General features: G+C 48.5%; 1 protein-coding gene and 1 pseudogene across 1 annotated transcript in view; one reads left to right on the forward strand and one right to left on the reverse strand.

The window, feature by feature from the left end:
• SLIT1 (slit guidance ligand 1) overlaps positions 1–19,306 on the reverse strand; it is a 183,873-nt gene that overhangs the window by 111,367 nt on the left and 53,200 nt on the right. The gene's annotated exons all lie outside the window — the stretch shown is intronic.
• Positions 13,012–13,980, forward strand: LOC143654556 (small nuclear ribonucleoprotein E pseudogene; annotated as a pseudogene).

A 19,306-nucleotide genomic window follows, 5' to 3' on the forward strand; every position in this document is an offset into this window, starting at 1 on the left:
GATTCCACAAGGGTCCTAGGCACTAGAATAACTTTCCAAAAACCTCCAGATGGGTCCCTGGTCCAGATAAGTCCTGAAACCTAGCCCACCCTCTCCAGAACATCAGATAGTTTCATCTCCCTACCCCATATTAGTGACAGACCCTTCCAATATCAAAAATTTTGAATTGCCATAGCCCAAACACCCCTAAAGAGAGGGATGGAAAGATCAAAGGTGATGGTGGAGTTATACAGAGAAGATAGGATTTAACAAATGAATATGAATGCTGAATCATTAACTTGACATCTCTTTTAGTCTTCAGTATTTTAGAGCAGCTAGAAGGAAAAAACCTAAACTTGTGAAATTGTAACCCATGTCAAAGTCTGAAATATGTTCTACAACTAATTGTGGTGCTGTGCTTTGAAATCTATAGCTTTTTTGTATATATGTTATTTTTCACCTGCAAAAAAAAAGAAGGAAAAAAAGTCGATTGTGATGATAAAAAAGTATTTAAGCCCTCTAGCCTCCTATATTCTGGAGCAGCTAGAAGGAAAAATATGAGAGGGTCATATGGTAGCCCATGACAAATCATGGGTTCTATCCTGTAAACTACTTGTTGAAGAGTGCTTTGAAAACTACTGTTTTTTATTTCTTTGCTTTGTGTGTATGTTATACCATACGATAAAAAAAATCTGCTTTTAAAAAGTCATGTTTCAAATGCAGGCTGATCATATGGGTCAGGACATCTGAAGGCAGAAAAGGGCTGGAGCTCTCGGAAGAGCTGGTGCAGATTTGGATGGCCTCAAGCATCCCTTCCAGCCGAGAACTGAATTGTGGAAAACCTCAGGGGCAAATAATAATAATAGCTGCATGGGCTGAGTGCCCATCATGTCCCCGGCACACGCCAGACGCTTCACGCCGATTATTCTTATTCGCACACCCACCATGCGCCATGGACGTCATGATCACCATGGAAACTGCGGCGCCGAGAGGTGAAGGGACAAGGCCAGGGTCTCCAGGCTGGTCCCGCCTCTGAGCTTCTCGAGAAACCGACACACTTGGGCCGTCCACTCCTGCAAAGACAGGCGTCTTTCCACGATGCCAAGCAGCCTCTCAAATATTTATAGATATAAATGGTGAATGAACCAAAGTGCAATTCAATCCAACACATATTTATAAATATTTATAACCAAATGTTTTGCTTTGATAGGCCTATTCTCTGAAGTGCCTGGTGTCAGACAAACAGGATTTTTTTTCTGTGGGCGCAGGCTGCAGCTCACCTGGGCAGGCTGGCTCATTTACACAAACCCACACTTACGTCTGTACTCACACCTGCACCAGGTGCCTCCACCCCACCCCCCACCCCGGACTCAATACTATCAATCTAATGCACCATGAAAACAAGACTCGGGCACTCGTTGTGAGGGAATGCATGCTTCTCTGCTGCTGAAAATCTGCCAGAGGCACCCCATCGCTTTCAGGATCAAATCCAAACCCCTCGGCGAGGATGACCCTCCCAGCCAAGGGCTCTGAGCTCTGGCCCTCCCCTCGCTGCCCTCGCTGTCCACGGCCTGACGGTCGCCAGGACTCGCAGGCTCCCGAGGGCTTCCCGCTGCCTCTCCCCGCCGCCTTCACACAGTCACCCCCTCCTGCCCCCACCTCGCTCCTGGTCAGTACCAGCCGGGCCCTCGGAACCCAGCACGCTGCCTCCCCTCTCCGCTGGGCTCTCGCCACTCCCGTGCACACTTCCACGGTGGCTCACGTCCGCCTCTCTCTGTTTTCTCGCACGTGCACCGCGCACACCCTGGGCTCCTCTGTCTGCACCCTCAGCCTGCAGCAGCTGCACAGTGGGCCTTCAGTAGGAGGACAGGAATTCAGAGCTTGCGACAAATAAGTGCCAGAGTCCCCAGAGCCACATGAAAGGACATCAGGCCAGGACAGATCATCCACACCCGCAGGCAAGCACCAGGGTCTGTGCTGAGCACTCACCAACACCATCTGATTTCATGCTCACGCCCGCTCGAGGGGGCCCATTAACCCCATTTCACAGACGAGGAGACTGAGATTTAGAGTAAATGCAATGGGGGCCTGCAATTTAGAATGGTAGCAGGAACACGATCACACACGCCTCAGCCGTTGAATAAATGATCGAATCCCCTCAGAATCTTGAACTCAGAGGTTTTAATGGATGAAAAGCATCTTGGCAAGCAATGCCAACTTTTTAGTGGGCACTTTTGCAAACTTGATCATTTTATTTTTAACCATCTACAAAGATGTTTTACTAACCCTTGAGATTGTGTACCGTATTTTGCAATTTCAAAGGATTTTTACCCAAACCGGCTTTTCTGAAAATCTTCTTTTAGAACTTTTAAGGTGAGTTTTATGGGTTGATCCACGGGTGGCCTGACATGGTCTGCCCACAGACCTATGCAGGGTCATGGAATCCCCAGCCAGGGCACGGGGCTGGCAGTGGGCATGAGACAGTGAGGGGAGGACAGGGGCCCACCCTACCCAGCTGCTCAGCCCTCAGGATGCAGAGTTCTTATGGGGGGGGGGGGTTCTGCACATGGCAGAGCACTGCCGAGGCCACCCCCACCTCTTCTGGGTTTTTGGATGTCCAGGGGGGCTTCCTGGCATTGCAGGAGGCACAGGTGAGTGACCCAGCAAAGAGCCCCATCCACCCAGCCTCTGCCACTTCTGCCCATGGCAGCAGCATTACAAAACGGGGGGCCCAAGGGGCAGGTGAGAAGAGCACTGATGCACTGGACCCCCCAGGCCAACTCCAGGCAGTCCAGGAGGCCCCGTGTCCCCCACAGGAGGAGGGGACCAGGCACGGTGCAGTTCCAGCCAAGGAACTCAAATCTTTCCAAAAAAGATCAAAAGTACCAAACAGACACAAGGAGTGGGATACCTGGGGCTGTACCTCGGCTCAAGGAATACTCCTCAGGCTCAGACTGCCCAACCGCCTTGAACCAAAAATCTCTCGGCTCCCTATTGCTGTAGGAATTGGGTAAATCCTTGGCTGCCCTCAGCCTCAGTGGTTTCCTTTGTAAGATGAGATAATAATAATCCTAACCTCATAGGACTGTTGAGAAGAATGAGTGAGATGGTGCATGTAAACCGTCATTGATGAGTGGCCTCATGCCCTGCTGTGATGCTCTCACGGCCACACAGAAGATTCTCAGCCAAGGGCTGCAGAGAACAGGGTCTGGGTCTATCTTGTCCACCATCAGATGCCTGGTTGCTGGCACATAGTAGGTGCTCAACAAATAGTGAATGAGCTATCTTCGCTATTTGTTGAGCTGATGAATGAGCACAGAGGGGCTCTTACCCTCATGAGGGCAAGTGGCACGAGGCCAGTGGGGCTGGGGGGAAACGAATGGAGCCTGAAGGTCCAGAAGACCTTTTGCTGGCCTCCTGGGGCTTAGCTTATGGGCTGACCCGCTGGCTCTGATACAACACATCCGGGACCATGAGCTCTCCACTACTCAAGACTCAGCATCCTCTAGCAGCCTGTTCCTTGGCACTGAGATAAAACCCACTTGCCAGCACCGATCTTACCTTCTGGAGGACACAAATAAGCCCTTCCTTAAATCCATTCCTTCCAAAGCTCCCAAAAGCTCTGGGGTCACCCCCTAATCTCTCTTCATTGGGCAAAACTGCTACAGTTTCATAACTGGCCCCTCACGGGTCAGAGGCCCAGTTAGCAAATTCTCTTTCAAAGCAAGGAAAGTGGAGCCAGGTGCCACATTCCAGGGGAAGTTTCCTCGGGGGCCCTCAGTTCCCCTGCTGGTCCTCACTGACACCCAACCCAGGCCTGGAAGACCCTTGGGAATTCTTAGCCCTCCCCATCTTTCCATGAGCATAGGGCTCTTCTGTCACTTGGGTCATTGCTGAGGGTGTACTAAAAAGTGAGTCCTTCCATCAGGCACCTGTGTGCACTGGGTCCTTCTCATCTAGAAATCCAACCCCTGCCCTTACCATCTCATTGCTCTGTGGAAGCAGTATTTCTCTGTTCCATCTTTCTAAGGTCAGATTCCAAGTATTTTGAAACTAAGTAAACATACACTTCTCTTACAAGGACTAGGGGGCAACCAAGGTAAAGTGAGTCTTCTTGTAAGGTTATGGGGTCTTTGGCAGGCAGATTGCAGGAGGCATAGAGCTAAGGGGACAGAGCACAGGCCCTGAAGTCAAACTTGCATTCAAGCCTTAGCTGTGCCAAATCACATGCTGTGTGACTGTGGGCCAGTTGCTTGACCTCTCTGAGCTTTGATATAAATGGAGAATCAATAACATACATCTGCTGGTCCTGCTTTGCAAACACAAATAAATCATGTGCGGCAGGCCCTTAGCCCAGCCTCATCAGGATAGGTGCTCAATAATGGTCTTTGGGCATGATGATGATGAAGGAGGAAGAGAAGGGGAAGAAAGTAGAAGGAAGAGGAGGAGAATGACAACCACAACAAGGGGAGGAAGAAGAAGAGGGGAAGAAATAATTTATTACTATCCCACTCTACCTCCTTCCCCCAACGAGAGAGGAGAACCTCCCTGAGCTGTTGGAAGCCCACTGCAAACATTCCAGGTTCCTCCTCCTTCTGAGATGTCCTGGGGGCCCTGGGGTCAATGCCCCTTCCCACCTCACCCAGAGGATGAAAGACTGGAGGTGGCTGGCGCGGGGCCCTGGCTTCCCACAGGTCTGGCCTGGCCTCCTGGACCCTGACCCCAGGGCTGCTGCCCAGAGTCTTGTCCTATCTCCCCTTTCTTGGCAGGCCATTAGGTTTTGCTCGCTGGCTTTGCTCATTTCTGGAGATGGTGGGGCCGGGGGCTGGGCACCCTGCCCAATTAACACTGTCAAGAATGCCAGCAAAGCAGCTGCGGTGGCAGTCGGGCTCCCTAGGGAGAGGGGCCCAGGTGTTCCTGCCTCCTCTGCAGTACAGGCTGGGGGGAGGCCCAGAGTGGCAAACAGGGGGTAAGGGGCTGCCTTACCCAGGCCTGGGCCTTCCCCTCAGCCGAGGGTATCTGGGCTTCCTCTCTGAGGGCAGCAGGGCATATGGCAGCCAAGGTCCTCTCCGTAAGTGACCAGCATACCATGGAGGCAAAAGGATGTTTGTCTCTGGAACTAGAAAGATCTAGGATTCACTCCTGGCCCCAGAGCTGATTACCTGTCTGTAACATGACAACACTCTCTGCCTCACGCCTTGTCATGAAGCAACATGAAAACCCTTGGCGTGGGACTTGGTCTGTAGTCCGTGCCCAACAGCGTGTTGGTTTTCTCTCTCCCCTTTCTTTCTCCACCAGAAACACACAGAAAAAGCAAGTTCCTCTCTACTGGCTGAAAGAGACAGAGTCTTAGAAAGAAAACTGTTTAACATGGAGAAAAGTTAAAGGGGCTCTCACATCAGGACCCCTGCCTGGCAGACTGAGAATAAAGCACACGCAGGGCTGTGCATGAGGTTAAAAAGGTAAATAACCTACATAAGTAGGAAGCAGTTGAGCCCTTCCATACTCAGATCTAAAAGAGTCATATAAATGACACCCCATCCTTATACCAACCCAAACGCAGGGAGATGAAATCCAGAACAATATTTATTAATCACAGGAAAGATAGCTTCTTGACTCTAATAATTTATTTGCTTATAATATTTGCTCTAAACATGCCCCTACTTCAACATTTGCTTAATGTTTGCTTGCTTTTATCTAGTTTAGAACAATATTTATCTTCATTTAAAAAGGAAAAAGAAGAATGTGACTATTTAAAGTCATACATTTTTGAGGTATGGGTTTCTAAGAACTTAACCCTTGAGGCTCTGTGGCACACTACTGCCACCCGGTGGCAGTGTACCTAAATTGGAGGCATAGAATTTGAGAGGTAAACAAATGTCTTTGGTGCTAAATCTGAAAAAGGCCATATGATTTTGGCCATAGAACCTGCATGCAGGTCAATCCTCAGTTACCAGCAACCACTTTGAAAGGTCAGCATACTTTGAAAAGTCCAGCCTCAGTCCTCCCTGAGGACAACTAAGTTTTGAGTTGCAACCTAAGCCTCATCCTTCTCTATAAAATGGTCCTAAAAGTTCTCTGGAGTACCTGCCTGCTCTGACATTTGAAAGCTTTCTGATTGTATCTCAAAATGTGGGAACCATGTCACCTAGGTCAGAACCCTCTAGGGTGTTTTATCAAAATGCAAATATCTGGGTCCAACCTCAGATTCTGAATTAGAATATCTGGGATGGGCTTCAGAAATCTGCATTTTTAACAGAGATTCTTCTCTTCCTAATGTTTGAGAATAGCTATACCAAGTTTGGCATTTAATATTCACAATACTGCTTCATTAAATCTATAAGTTTTGAGGTGCCAGAGTCCATCATGGCAGCCCTAGCATTTTCCAAGGGCCAGAACACCTTGCAATACCCAGTGCAGCTTCATGAGACTCCACAGTATAAGAAAATTTTAGGCCCATTTTACCAACAAGAAAGCCAAAGCTCAAAGAGGCCATATGAGCAGCCCAAGGTCACAGGCCAAGTGAGCTGAACCTGGGTTTGAAGCCTCACGTTCAGACTTCCCATCAGCTTCCTGAAGAACCCGGAGCCTTCTGGACTCTGTTCTCCACCTCTGGTGTGGTGGGCCTGGGGCATTCACCAAGAAGTGGGTTTAGAGCCCGCTCCCAGCTCTCCAGGGCTTTCTCCAGCCTTGAAACGTACTTAAAACTCCAGCCCAAGCTAATGGAAGATCAGCATCCCTTGGCACCGCCAGGGTCATCCACCAAAAGTGCTTCCCTGACTCCAAAATGGCCACCCCATCCATGGGTTTTGACATTCAAAAAGGCGAGGATATGACCAAAATCTGTTCCTGTTTCCTCTGCCCAGGAGAACACATTTCTTAAGGGGAAAAAAAATGTGGGCAGTCTTTTCTGCAATTGCTACTTCCACTTCGAAGCCAGAAGCCACACACCTAATGATTCAAAGCCCAGCCCTGTCACACACCAGCTGGGCAACCTTGGGCAGATTACTTAACCTCTCTGAGCCAGTTTCCCCATCAGAAAAATGGGGATAAAAATTCCTCATCTTGGGTCTGGCCCTAGCACTGTGGGATCAATGGTGCCATCCTGACCAAGAGGGGAGAAAGAAATGTGCCAGGTAGGGTGTTGGCAGCTGAGAAAGTTCAAGTGGAATTGGGAGGCTACTCTGGAGATTGCTCTTGCATAAACTTCGGTTGGACATTGCTGCCTATCGTGGTTTGCTGGATCCCAACAGAGGCCATTCCTGCCAATCCTAGAGAACACCTAGGGCATTATGTAGGATTCGCAGGGGTCCCATGCACTAAGGTGGCTTTGCAGGGCCGCAGTCTCCGGATGGGTCCCTGGACCAGATAAGTCCTGAGACCTGGGGGGGGCCAGCCTCTCCAGAGCATCAGCTGGTTCCATCTCCTGGCCCCTTGTTGTTGACAGCCCTTCCAACATGGGGAGGATGGAATGGGCATGGCCCGGGTACCCCTGGGGAGTAGGATAGAAGGATCGGGGATGACGGTGGAGCTGTGCAGAGGGGGTGGGGTTTGGCAGGCGGGTATGATTGCGGAATCATTGTGCTGGTTTTTCTTCTGGTCTCTGGTGTGTTGAAGCAGCTAGGAGTGGAGCCCTGGAATTGCGGAATTGTGCCCCATGCCAGACTCTGGGGTCTGTTCTACAGCTGATGGTTGTGCTGTGCTTTTAAAATGTGCTGCTTTTGTGTGTGTGTTGTTGTTGTTCACAAGGGAGAGGGAAAGGTGATGGTGGGAAAGCGTGTATTCCTTCTGGCTTCCGATGTTTGGAGCAGCTGGGGTGGGGGGTGGGGGCTGGGATGGTGCCGTGGTGGCCCACGGCAGGCTCTGGGATCTGTCCTGTGACTGTATGTTGAGGAGTGCTTTGAAAGCTGTTGCTTTTTCCTTGCTTTGCTTTGTATATATGTTATATTAGACAATACAAATTTTTTTTTTAATTCCTCCTCTCATAGGATGGTTGTGAGGATTAAACAAGATAATACACATGAAGAGTTAAGCAGGACGCCTGGGATGGCGTAAGCGCTCGGTAATACGCAGCGTGTGCTTAGAGAGAAGAGACGAGCCCCTGCTCTGGCCACCTGTGTCTCACTCCGGGAAACACCCAGGCGCGCCCCGCAGCGCACAGCAGCCGGAGGGCTTCGCAGGGCCCAGCAGGAAGCTCCCCACAGACCGCGATGGGCAGCACCGTGCTAGGCACACAGCCGTGCTCTGGAGAAGGGAGAAAGGCATCAGGCCAAAGTTAGACTAACAAAGGGCTACAGCCCCTTCCAACTTCTTGTTAGCCCACGGAACACTCCTCTCGGGCCCCCCACCTTCAACGTGGGGGCCAGGGCTTCAGCTGGTCTTTGTGAGGCACAAACCCCCTTTCCGGGGTCCTGGGGGGCAGGGGCAGGTCTATTTATCTTTTAACAGGCAGGGGAGAGGAGAAGGGGGGGCCGCCCCTGACCAGCCGAACTGCTGCCTCTGTGTTCTTCAATTACTGGTACAAAATGACTTGATGAGGGAAACCAAGCCGGCATCTGGGTTTCAGTTAGCATCTGACATGGGGCCTCGCTAATTAATCTGGAAACATGAATTGACAATGGCTCAAATCCGAGCGCAGCCATGGAGAAAGCGGCTGACGGGCCGTGAACAGAAGGCGGTGCGTGGCGGGGCGGCACACGGAGGTCACCGGGAGTGGCCTGGAGGCCCCGGGAGACGGCGCCTTGGGCTCACCCAGCCTCCCTGGCTTTGTCATCGGATCCCAGAGGACAGGCGGGAGGTGGCCCAGCAGCAGCTGGGAGGGGCCCGGCTGACGCCCGCTCTGTGTCGGCAGCCAGCTAGGGAGACAAAGGGACCCAAACACTTCAACCCTGTCAGCCCATCAGTCATTTCATTCCTGTCTGGCCCAATGCAGGCACATGTCGCATCTCCCTGGCTCTGCTAGCTCTTCCTTAAAAGTAGAAATATTCATCCATTGAACAACCATTTATCGATAAGTCACCCAGTGGTTGACTCTTTTGGTGCTTGGAGCTAAGAGCTTCATTTACCTGATGACCTTTAATCCTTATACCAACCCAAAGAAGTTTTATCTCCAGTTTACAGTTGAGCAAAATGAGGCTCAGAGAGGTTAAGTTAGTTACCTATTGTTGCTCAGCTAGTAAGTACAGAGCCAGATTCCAGCCTAAGGTTGGGCAAAGGAGGGCAGAGTGCCAGGCCCCCTGCCAACACATGTAGCTCTCCACACCATCCCCTCACTCTTCCCTCCCCCTACAACCAGTTCAGAGTAGCTGTTTGTGGGGCAAGGGGTGGGGGGTAAAGTTACAAAATCTCTGAAATCACCCGTAGCTGTCCATGTGTGCCCTACACAGCTTTGGGGCGCTGCTAGAAAGGAGGCCAGCCTGAGGCCAGGGGTGGGGAGACAGAGATTGAGGGGCAGGGCCCCCACCTTCCTCCTTAACAGACCAGTGCCTCTTAATATCTGCTTTATGTCGGGGGGTTCCCTATGTGATTTATTTTGAACAAACAGGCCTGCTGCCTATAAAAGTTGTGCTCCACTGATTCAAGTCCACCCCCCACCTTATAACTAAAGAAACAAGAACCCGGGGAGGTTCCACGACCTGTCTCAGAGGACTGGAGCAGAAAGCCAGACCTCCTGACCCCCCAAGCTTTCACACATTACAGCCACCTGCCCCGTGGGCCGCTCTGCTCAGAGGTGTAGCCCCTCCCCGGCACCCTGAGGTCGCCGGCTTTGCATCCGTTAGGAGCGCAGGACGAGCGTCCACCCCCCCCCCCCCCCGTGCCCCCGTCCCGGGAGGGTCGTGACGCTGCAGTGGACAGTGCCTGCAGCGGCACCAGCACAGTGCTCGGCCCAGAGCAGATGCTCAGAAACACGAACTCTTTTCATCGTTCTGCTTCAAAAGGCAACCCCCGCCCCCGCCCCGCCCCGGCCCCTGGACTCTGAGCCTCCTTCCCCGTCCAGCCTGAAACAAGAGCCGATCCAAAGGAACCGCTTAGCACCGTTCCCAGCACGTTGAAGGGCTCGATCAAGGCTGGCTATAGAGCCTCCTTACTGTTCTTACTACCCGGACGGCCTCCTCTCTCGTCCTTCTTCCCTCCACGACTGGAAGACATCAAGCCCGTCTCCCTGGCCTGGAAGTGCCAGCATCTCACACCTCCCTCTGGGCTGACAGTTGGCGCTACTTTGCATTCCCTCCTTCTGTAGGCCTATTCATTGCTCCCCGGTTTCCTCTGGCTTTTGAAAATTAATTATCAGTGATTTGTTAAGTTCATTAGCTCTGCCTCTCAACAGCATGGAAGGTCTGCCATCTGGACTCATATTTTCATTTTTATGCGAGTTGTTCCATAATTACACAATCAGCGGTATCACCCTGCGAAGCCAGGCTGCATGCACAGCCCATTCTTCCTTCCTTTGAACTAAGACGCTCGCTCATCAGGAACACTGGTTTGCCTGCCCTGGCTTGGAGCAGCCATCCTTCCAAACTCGGGCGGGAGGCCCACCATCCTTCTCTTTTTAGACACATACTGGGCCCCTACTACGTGCCAGTTCTTGTGCAGACACAGGGTATATATTATATACTTAAGCCTACGGTACCTCTACAAGAGTGCTACCATGACCCCCATTTGCAGATGAGGAGACTGAGGCCCAGAACAGGTGAAGTTATTTGCCTAAAATAACACAATTTTCAAGTAGCGGAACCAGACTAAATTCAGGTCCTAAGTCCACACCAGAAAAAACCTCAGCCTGAGTATGGCACGATCCTGCAAACCCTGCCTTCTTGGCCACAGGATTCCCTTCTACCTTCTGCTGCGGGGCTTTGCAGACGCATCGTCCTTACCCGAGTTCTGTTTCCTCTGCCCACTCCCACCTGATCAGCCGCGGTCCAGCTCGGCCCCACGGCTGCACAGGCGTCAGATTCTTGACAAGGTGGACACCATGACATAAATGAAGAGTGAATGATACATACTGAGCACTCACTATATGATAATTGCCAACTGCCAGGCTTACCTCATTTAATCTGCACAATCGCCTTATAAAGCAAGCACCTGGGGAGCTGGAACCCCGTTAGTAAATCAATGGCACCAAAATTGGAACGCCAGCACTCGGCTCTAGCATCCACTATGCCTCCCTCAAAAGAAAAGAGCCAACTAAATTTCTAAGAGTCTGCTCTGAGGACAAGAAAGGAACCCTGACGGGGACCCCAAGGAACCTGAGGCCTCACAGGCCTGTCTAGACATTTACTTATATAGGGACAGACAGACAGACCTCCACGACTCCATTTCAGGCTAATGAAAGCCTGTCTTCAAGTAAATGGTAATCAGAACGGATGATGATTCTTGGAATATTCAATCAACAAATATTTGCTGAACACCTTCTAGGGAGCAAGGGTGACTCTGGGTGTGGTCCCCAGACTTCCTGGGTGCAGACCCCGAATGAATAAGTACACATGCCCGAGCATCTGTTGCATGTCACGAAGGCGCAATGTCAAGGGTGACGGGGGGGGCACACAAAGAGGGGCCAGCCTAGCTGAGGAGGTGACAGGAGAGCTTCACTGATGAAGCAATGTTTCACCTGAAATCCAAAGGATGGTGAAAATTGTCCAGATGACGTGTGGCAGGTGTGTATGCATGCGTGTGTGTGCTTGCACACATGCTCGTATAATGCATCCATCCAGGGAGGGACGGGTTCCAGGCTGAGAAAACAGCATGTGCTAGTCCAGAGTTGAGCAGGAGGAAGGCACACCTGAGGGACTCAGAGAAGTGGTATTCCTGGAGAGCAGCAGGGAGCCATCCACCACTCCACAAATGCTCACAGAGTGCCAGCGATGCCTCGGCCAGTTTAGGAAATCAGTCCTAGGGTGGTCTTACTTCTGGGTTCCTCAGAGAGTCCTCAAATCAGTGCCCCCCTGCCTCTCACCAGCTGTCCTTGAATTCTATTTCATTATCTGCCTGTATCTCGAGGGCCACCACTCCAGGATCTCCTGGTACTTCAGCTCCAGTCACCGACAGAACCAAACAGTCATTTAATCCAGGAAGGGAATGGAACTGATGTCGGTGGAGGCCAACCCTGTACCCAAACAATGACTCTACATGAGTTTGTTAACATCCCCATTTTACAGGTGAAGAAACCTCGGCTCAGGGAACTGCAGAAACGTTTACCCCATGTCTCAGGGCAGGCCCCGCTCTTCCCAGAAGTCCTGGCTCCCTCCTTCCCAAAGAAACGGTCCACAGAAGTCAGCATCCTGTCCTCCCTGAAGGGGTTATGAAAAGTCACAAATATTGAGCAGCTTCTGTCTAAAAACCTGTCATCTTTTATCAACATGCCACATGTCAGCAAAACTAATCGATTCCTTCAGAAATTCTCATGGAAGGTAATAGTGTGAGCCGCCTAGCAAAGGAGACGTGGGGCAACCTCCCCTTCTTTGGCATATTGTCCATGAGGCGACTGGATGATCGGATTTCTCTGGAACATCCGGACTGTTCCTGGACAATTCAGAACAAGTCCCTACCACGTGCCAACAAGCCTGGGCCTGGGCACTTCTGGAGACAGAGAAGAATGTAGTGCAGGGTCTCTATTCATAAAAGGTTAAAAGCTGGCGAACAAAACGTGAGCTAGTTAAGTGCCAAAGCAAAGCACTAAAGCCTTGGTCCCCACCCAGAGGTCCATCAGCCCCCAGGCAGCTGAGGATGTATTCCGAGGAGCCCTGGATCCCTCCATCAGGCACTGCAGCCCGAATAGACAGTGAGCCTTCCACATGTATGCACACACGCAGGAGGGGGGGTGGGGGTGATTTAAAAGCATTACCGTAGTGTAATCCTCATGGGCTGGACTGCTCAAGACTTCACTTTCTACACGGTAGAATTCTGCGGTATTGGAATTTTTGTAAAGAGTATGCATAACCTTTACAATAATAATATAATTTAAAGCAGTATTAAATTCATGGTAGCTTTTGTCCCTGCATATTCTCTTACGTGGTAGAGATTCAAAGTCCAATCATGACCTGGCAGGGCACTGGAGGTGAGTCGCTGCAGCCTTCGGGAGGCTGGGCCCCAGGGCCGGGGTCTTTCAGTCCTATGCCCTCCCTCAGTGTCGTGGCTGCCCTCCCTCGGGTCTTGCTACTCTGAAGCAGAGGCCATTTCGTGCCTTATCAATAATTCATGGGTACAAACGAGGATGCTAGCTGGAAAGTCTCTGTGGGCATCTCTGAAGAGGCTGGTGGGATGAAACCTTTATCTAGGCACAAAAGTCCATCCAGGTGCCCAGCCAGTCTACCAGGGAGAGTCCAGACCTACAAGCACTTTAAGAGTCAAGTTCCAGCCTGAGAGGTCTGCACTCTCGAAGGCACCTTCACATTACACTCCCGGCCTCCTGTATGAATGTGATTCTGGGCCTGTGTGACGTCCACTCATTCCCAGGAACACTGGGGTACACAGTCCAGCCCTTGTCCAGGAGACACCCTGGGCGCCAGAAGGATCACTAGAGCACGAGTCAGAAGAAGGGGCTCTAGTCCCAGCTCTGCCACCTACCCACTGTGTGACCTAAGATAAGTCACTTAACCTCTCTGAGCTTCAATGTACTCCGGCATAAAATGGAGGAGGAATAGAAAAATAGGCAAAGGACTAAACAGGAAGTTTACAGAAAAAGGGAGACCAATGGCATAAAAACATTAACAAAAGGATGCTTAGTCTTTATGAACTCCCACCGTGGTACATTGTGGCCAGGGTCAAAAAATGCAGAGGGTGATGGTGCAGCCTGTTAATCAAAAATCTTCAGATATTTGCAAAATAGATTTAGATGTGGCTCTATGAGCATTTAAATATGTAAATATGTGTTTTGAAGAGTATATGAACCTCATTTTATAAGATACAGAAGAGAGTGATTCTAAAACGAAGTCAGGGAAACAACTGGGTCAGATCATGCTAAAAGGAGATGATATTACACCGCTACAAAGTGTTTCCAACTAGAAATGATGAATAAAATGAGAAGTTGCTGAGAGGGCAATACATGTTTTTAGGTATCCTTTGTTAGGAGTATAGTTCTATAACATTTGTTAATATTGTTTTGATTGCCCTTATGGTATTATCAGATCACAATAAATGCTGTGGGATTGTTTCTATTAAAAATAAAAGGAAGGGGGATGCTCAATTGTTTCCATAACTAAGGAAATAGAAGTTAAAACTTAATGAGATGCCTTTTCTTAAGCCCGTCAAATTGGCAAAGATTTTTAAAAGTTAATGCTTCATTCTGTAAAGGTATAAACAGGGATTCTCATAGGTTATGAAAATGGTACAGCCTCTCTGACAGCAATTAGTCATTAACCATCAGAATGCAAAATGCACCTTCTCTGTGACTTTGCATTTTCACTTCTATGGGTTTATCCTGTAGACAAGCAGTCAGAAGTACAGAATGTTTCTTTGCAGCACTATTATAAGAGCAAAAAGATTCAGTATAATATCCCCGCAAAATCAATGCAAAGAAAACTGGGGTGCTAAGAACAGAGATGGGCAGTTCTCAGTGTGCTGAGATGCTGCAGCCTCCAACCCAGCTCTAAGGGAATGAAAAGAACACGGCATGTATAGCATGCTCCCATTTTTAAAAAAAGAGAGGGAGAGAAGCAGGAAAGGAATGTATCTATATTTTATACGCATAAACTATTTCTGGAAGCTGCATCTGGGAAAGGGCCCAGGAGATCTGGAGGAGGACAGAGATTTCCTTTCATTTTACATGCTTTTGTCCTATTCCATTTAAACCAGGTATTAAATTTTCAATAACTTTTGAAAATGGGGAGCATCCTGTTCTGTGAAAATTAAATGCCGTCAATGTGAGAACATTTCATAAACTGCAAAGGACCACGCAGATGCACAGTGCTATTAGCACCACATGTAATGTGGGCGTTTCTTAGAGAGGAGAAAATCCACTTAAAGGTCTGGGTGAGCAATGAATTGGGACACGAGTGCTCACTGCTGCCTAGAGTTTGCACTAAATTCCTCCAGAGGTGTTCCTGAGGCCATGGAAAATGGCAGCGTTCTTTAAGAGACCCCCACCCCTTGCTTTTTCATTCTACAAGAACAAGCACTTCCTCAAGAATATGTTTCATCTGATGAACCAACTTCAAGGTCAGAGGCTGATCTTTCAAAGGGATGTGAGGGGGTCATGTCTTCTCTACTGACAGTTTCCAACCTAGGCTGAGAGCTCCAACTCATACCTGGAGCAGGTATATTCCTAATGCCTGGCTCAGTACCTGGCACACAGGAGCCACTTAGCAAACACTCAGTGAGGGGCCATGAATGGTCCACCTGCTCGAGAGCTGAAGGACTTTCAAGAGGAAACCCCTTGTCCCAAGTGCAAATATGCTTGCTTCTGCCTATAGTAAGTGGGGTCAGAGCCAAGACTCAAACCCAAGACCTGTGGTCCTCATTTAAGCCCTTCCTGCCCTGCTCATTCCCCTGACTGAGCACGGAAGTCACATTTTTCCAGACCCAACACAATCTGCCAAACCCTCCTTCCACCCATACCATTCTCAGGCTCTAATGATTTTTTTTAAGTTGTTTCCGGTTTGACATCTTTGTAAAATGCCCAGACCAAACAGACCCATAAACTCTGCTTTGTAATTTGGAAGGAAAAAAATAAAGGACAGGAAGGGGCACTTCCTGCCATGTGTGCCCATTCTTTCAGAAAACGTCAACCACATACCTGCAAGATGCCCCAGTTCAAACAGATTGGTGGGATGAGACACTTCAGGGCTCTATCCCTTCACAGGAGCTTAGAACAACAGCAAGAACTGACGGAAAAAATTCCAGAAAATAGTTAAAGGATCGCAGCAATAGGGCAAGGGCCAAATCAAGAAAAAGGCAACTTAGAAGCAGTAGGACCTCTTGGTGTCCTGGCTGGCCCCTCCCAGATCCCCTCAACAGCTCAGCACAGAGCCCGTCCAGACTTCCAGTGCAGGTCCTATGGGTCCAGGTCCAGAGGGAGCAGAGTAACCCCTGTGCACCTACTAGAGTGTGGGTGTCCAGCCCTATCTACCTGGAGTTGGCCTGAGGGACCTGCTCCCCCAGAACTTGCCCTCTGGGTAGGAGGTGCTTACTGAGTTCTCTTACAGAATGCTGTGGGAGTGCAGTCAAGGGCAAGGAATTGCTGGCTGTAGGACAGACAGTGCAGTTCCCAGGACTTAAGGAGATGCTGTTTCCTAGGAAAGAGGGGACATGTGTATCCATGTAAACAGGGAAATTCCTAGAGCCACACATACATACTCAAGAAAGACACATAAACAGAAAGGATCAGGGTGGTCCCCTATGCTTTGACCCCAAACTAGTCTCTAAACTCATTATATGGATAAGTCCTAAAGGAAAGCACTGCACAGGTGAAGTTGCAAAAACTGGGAAAGATGTTTCCTTTTCTTTTTCTTTCTTTCTTTCTTTCATTTTTTTTTTTTAATGTTAACTCTTGGTGATCAAGGAAAGCTTTTTCCTAACACTAAATTCTATACAAGCTTAAGGAATAGATGCCTCCAAGTCTAAATTCCAGAAAAAACACATTAAAATATCAAAATGTTCAAGTTTCAAAAAACATTACAAACATACAAAGAACAGGGAATGATAGTCAAGGAATTTAAATTTCTGTTAATGGTCTTTAGCTATCTTTGGTTTCTATTCATAATTTCCATCTTTCTGTTGACATTCTCTTCGTGTTCATATGTTGTTTTCCTGACTTCCTGAGCAGAGAGGTTCAACGGCAGAGTGGAAGTGATGAGAAACTTGAATATATGACCACTGAAATTATCCAGCTTGAGGAGCAGAAGGAAAGAAGAGAGAAAGGTGAACAAAGCGGAGAAACCCGTGGGACACCATCAAGCATTTCTATGTATGCACTGCGGGGGCCCCAGAAGAAGAAGCAAGAAAGGAGCAGAGAGAATATTCAAGCACATGATGGTTGAAAACTTCCCAAATTTAATGAAAATACACACCCAAGATGTTCAATAAATTTCAAACAGGTAAAACCCAAATAGACCCATGCCATGGTATATTATAATCAGATTTTAAATTCCAAAGTTAAAGAGAAAATTCTGAAAGCCACGAGAGAAGCATCGTGTCTGTGCAAGGGAGCCTTAATAAGATTAAGTGCTGATTTCTTACTGGAAACCATGGAGGCAAGAAAACAGGTGGATGACGTATTTGAAGTGCTGAAAGCAAAACATTGCCAACCAAGAATTCTGTATCTAGCAAAACTGTCTTCCAAAAATGAGAGAGAGAATGCATGGGTGGTTTGGTGGTAGAATGCTCGCCTTTCATGCAGGAAACCCAGGTTCAATTCCCAGACCATGCACCCCCCCCCCCAAAAAAAAAAAAAAAAACAGGGAGAGGTTAAGACATCGCCAGAAAAACTAAAGCTGAGGGAGTTCATCCTCACTAGACTGGCCCTATAAAAGATGCTAAAGAGAGTTCTGCAGGCTGAAAGGAAAGGAAAATGGACAACAGGTCAAAGCTGCAGGAAGAAATAAAGATCTCCAGAAAGGATAACAACATGGATAACTATAAATGCCAGTACTGTTTATTTTTGGTTTGTAACACCACCTTTTACTTCCTACAGGATCTAAAAAGCAAGTGCACAAAATACGATGATAAAACAGTGGTTTGGGATACAGGATATGAAAACATGTCATTTGTGACTAGAACTGCATAAAGGTGGGGTGGAGGGGTGCAAGAACATAGCTTGTGTATGTGTTGAAGTGGGTATCAAAACAAATGAGATTGTTATAGATTTAAGAAGTTATATTTAAGTCCTATGGTAAGTACAAAGAAGCTATCAGAGAATATGCAAGCTCACAGAGACAGAAAGTAAAGTACAGGTTGTCAGGGGTGAGGGTTGGAGAAATGGGGAGTTAATGCATAATGGATGTAGGGTTTCTGTTTGGGGAGATGGGAAAGTGTGAGCGGTGGAAGGTGGTGAGGGCACTGCAGCACTGTGAATGCGATTGAGCCCACTGAATGGTATGCTTAGGAGTAGCTGAGATGGGAAAGTTTATGTTCTATATATGTTCCACAATTTTTAAAAAAGGAGCAAGCAGCTAAAGAGATAATGGCAATTTAATGCAGTGCGTGATTCTGGACAGGATCTAATAACAGAGGAGAAAAGGCTCAAAGGGACATTATCAGGACATATGAAAAAATTGGAATATAGACTGTAACTTTATATAACTATTAAATTTCTTACACATAATTGCACTTAAGAGGATTACGTAAGTGAATTCTTGTTCTTAGAAAATGTCCATGGCAGTATTATGTGTTCAAGAAACACAATGTATACAACCACACTCAAGTGTTCAGAAAATGGATTGATAAATAGACAGACAGACACACAAACAGATAGACGGACAGATACAATTATATGGCAAGGAGGTGCAAGGGTAGTTCAGTGGTAGAATTCTCACCTGCCATATGGGAGACCTGGCTTCAATTCCTGGCCCATGCACTTCCCAAACAAAGAAGCAAACAAAAATCAACAAGTGGTGCTGCAATAAGGGGATACTCACATGGAAAAAAAGAATGAAATATGATCCCCGCCATGCAGCATACACAAAAAAATGATATGGCAAATGTGGCAAAATGTTAAAATTGGTGGATCTGGATATTTGAGGGGATAGGGGTGTGTTGGGATTTGTATTATTTTTATAACTGTCTGTAAGTTTGAAAGTATTTCCAAGTAAAAAGTTTTTTTTAAAAAAAAAAAAAGGTGCCAGGGGAGTACAGCTCATCATCTCCTTAGGAGATGGACTTAAGATCTCTCCCCCACTGGGTGGAGTCATCCCGGCTGTGCAGAGCAGCCTGCCCCGCAGGGGCCACAGCAGAAGCCGTGGATAAGGCAGTGAACCCACTGGGCCCCCTCAGCTCACGGTGAGGCATGCAAGTTCCAGCTGTGTCTGGGTAACTCATGTCACCTCTCTGAGCCTCAGTTTCCACATCCATAAAAGCAGGGTGGTGATTAGAATCTCCCTCAGAATCATACCGGCTCAGATAAGACAAAAGTAATGCTTCCTCTAGGATGGGAGGTTAAAAACAAATCTTTTTTAAAAAAACCCTAAAGGCAAAGATTTTCAATGAATCAACAAGCTGCAGCCCAGGACAGGTGCAGCTCCCTCTGTGGCAAAAAAAGGAGATGCTGGCTTGGAACCAGCCTCGTGGTGAGCATGCCTTCTCCCCACCCCTCACGTGGTCAGGCCCCTCTCCTGGGGGCCTTTCTTTCAATCCTCAGTCCATACTGCCCTCTCGCTCCAGCCCTCTCCGAGCCTGC

The sequence above is a fragment of the Tamandua tetradactyla genome, chromosome 13 (assembly GCF_023851605.1).
Source record: "Tamandua tetradactyla isolate mTamTet1 chromosome 13, mTamTet1.pri, whole genome shotgun sequence".
Classification (NCBI taxonomy): domain Eukaryota; kingdom Metazoa; phylum Chordata; class Mammalia; order Pilosa; family Myrmecophagidae; genus Tamandua; species Tamandua tetradactyla.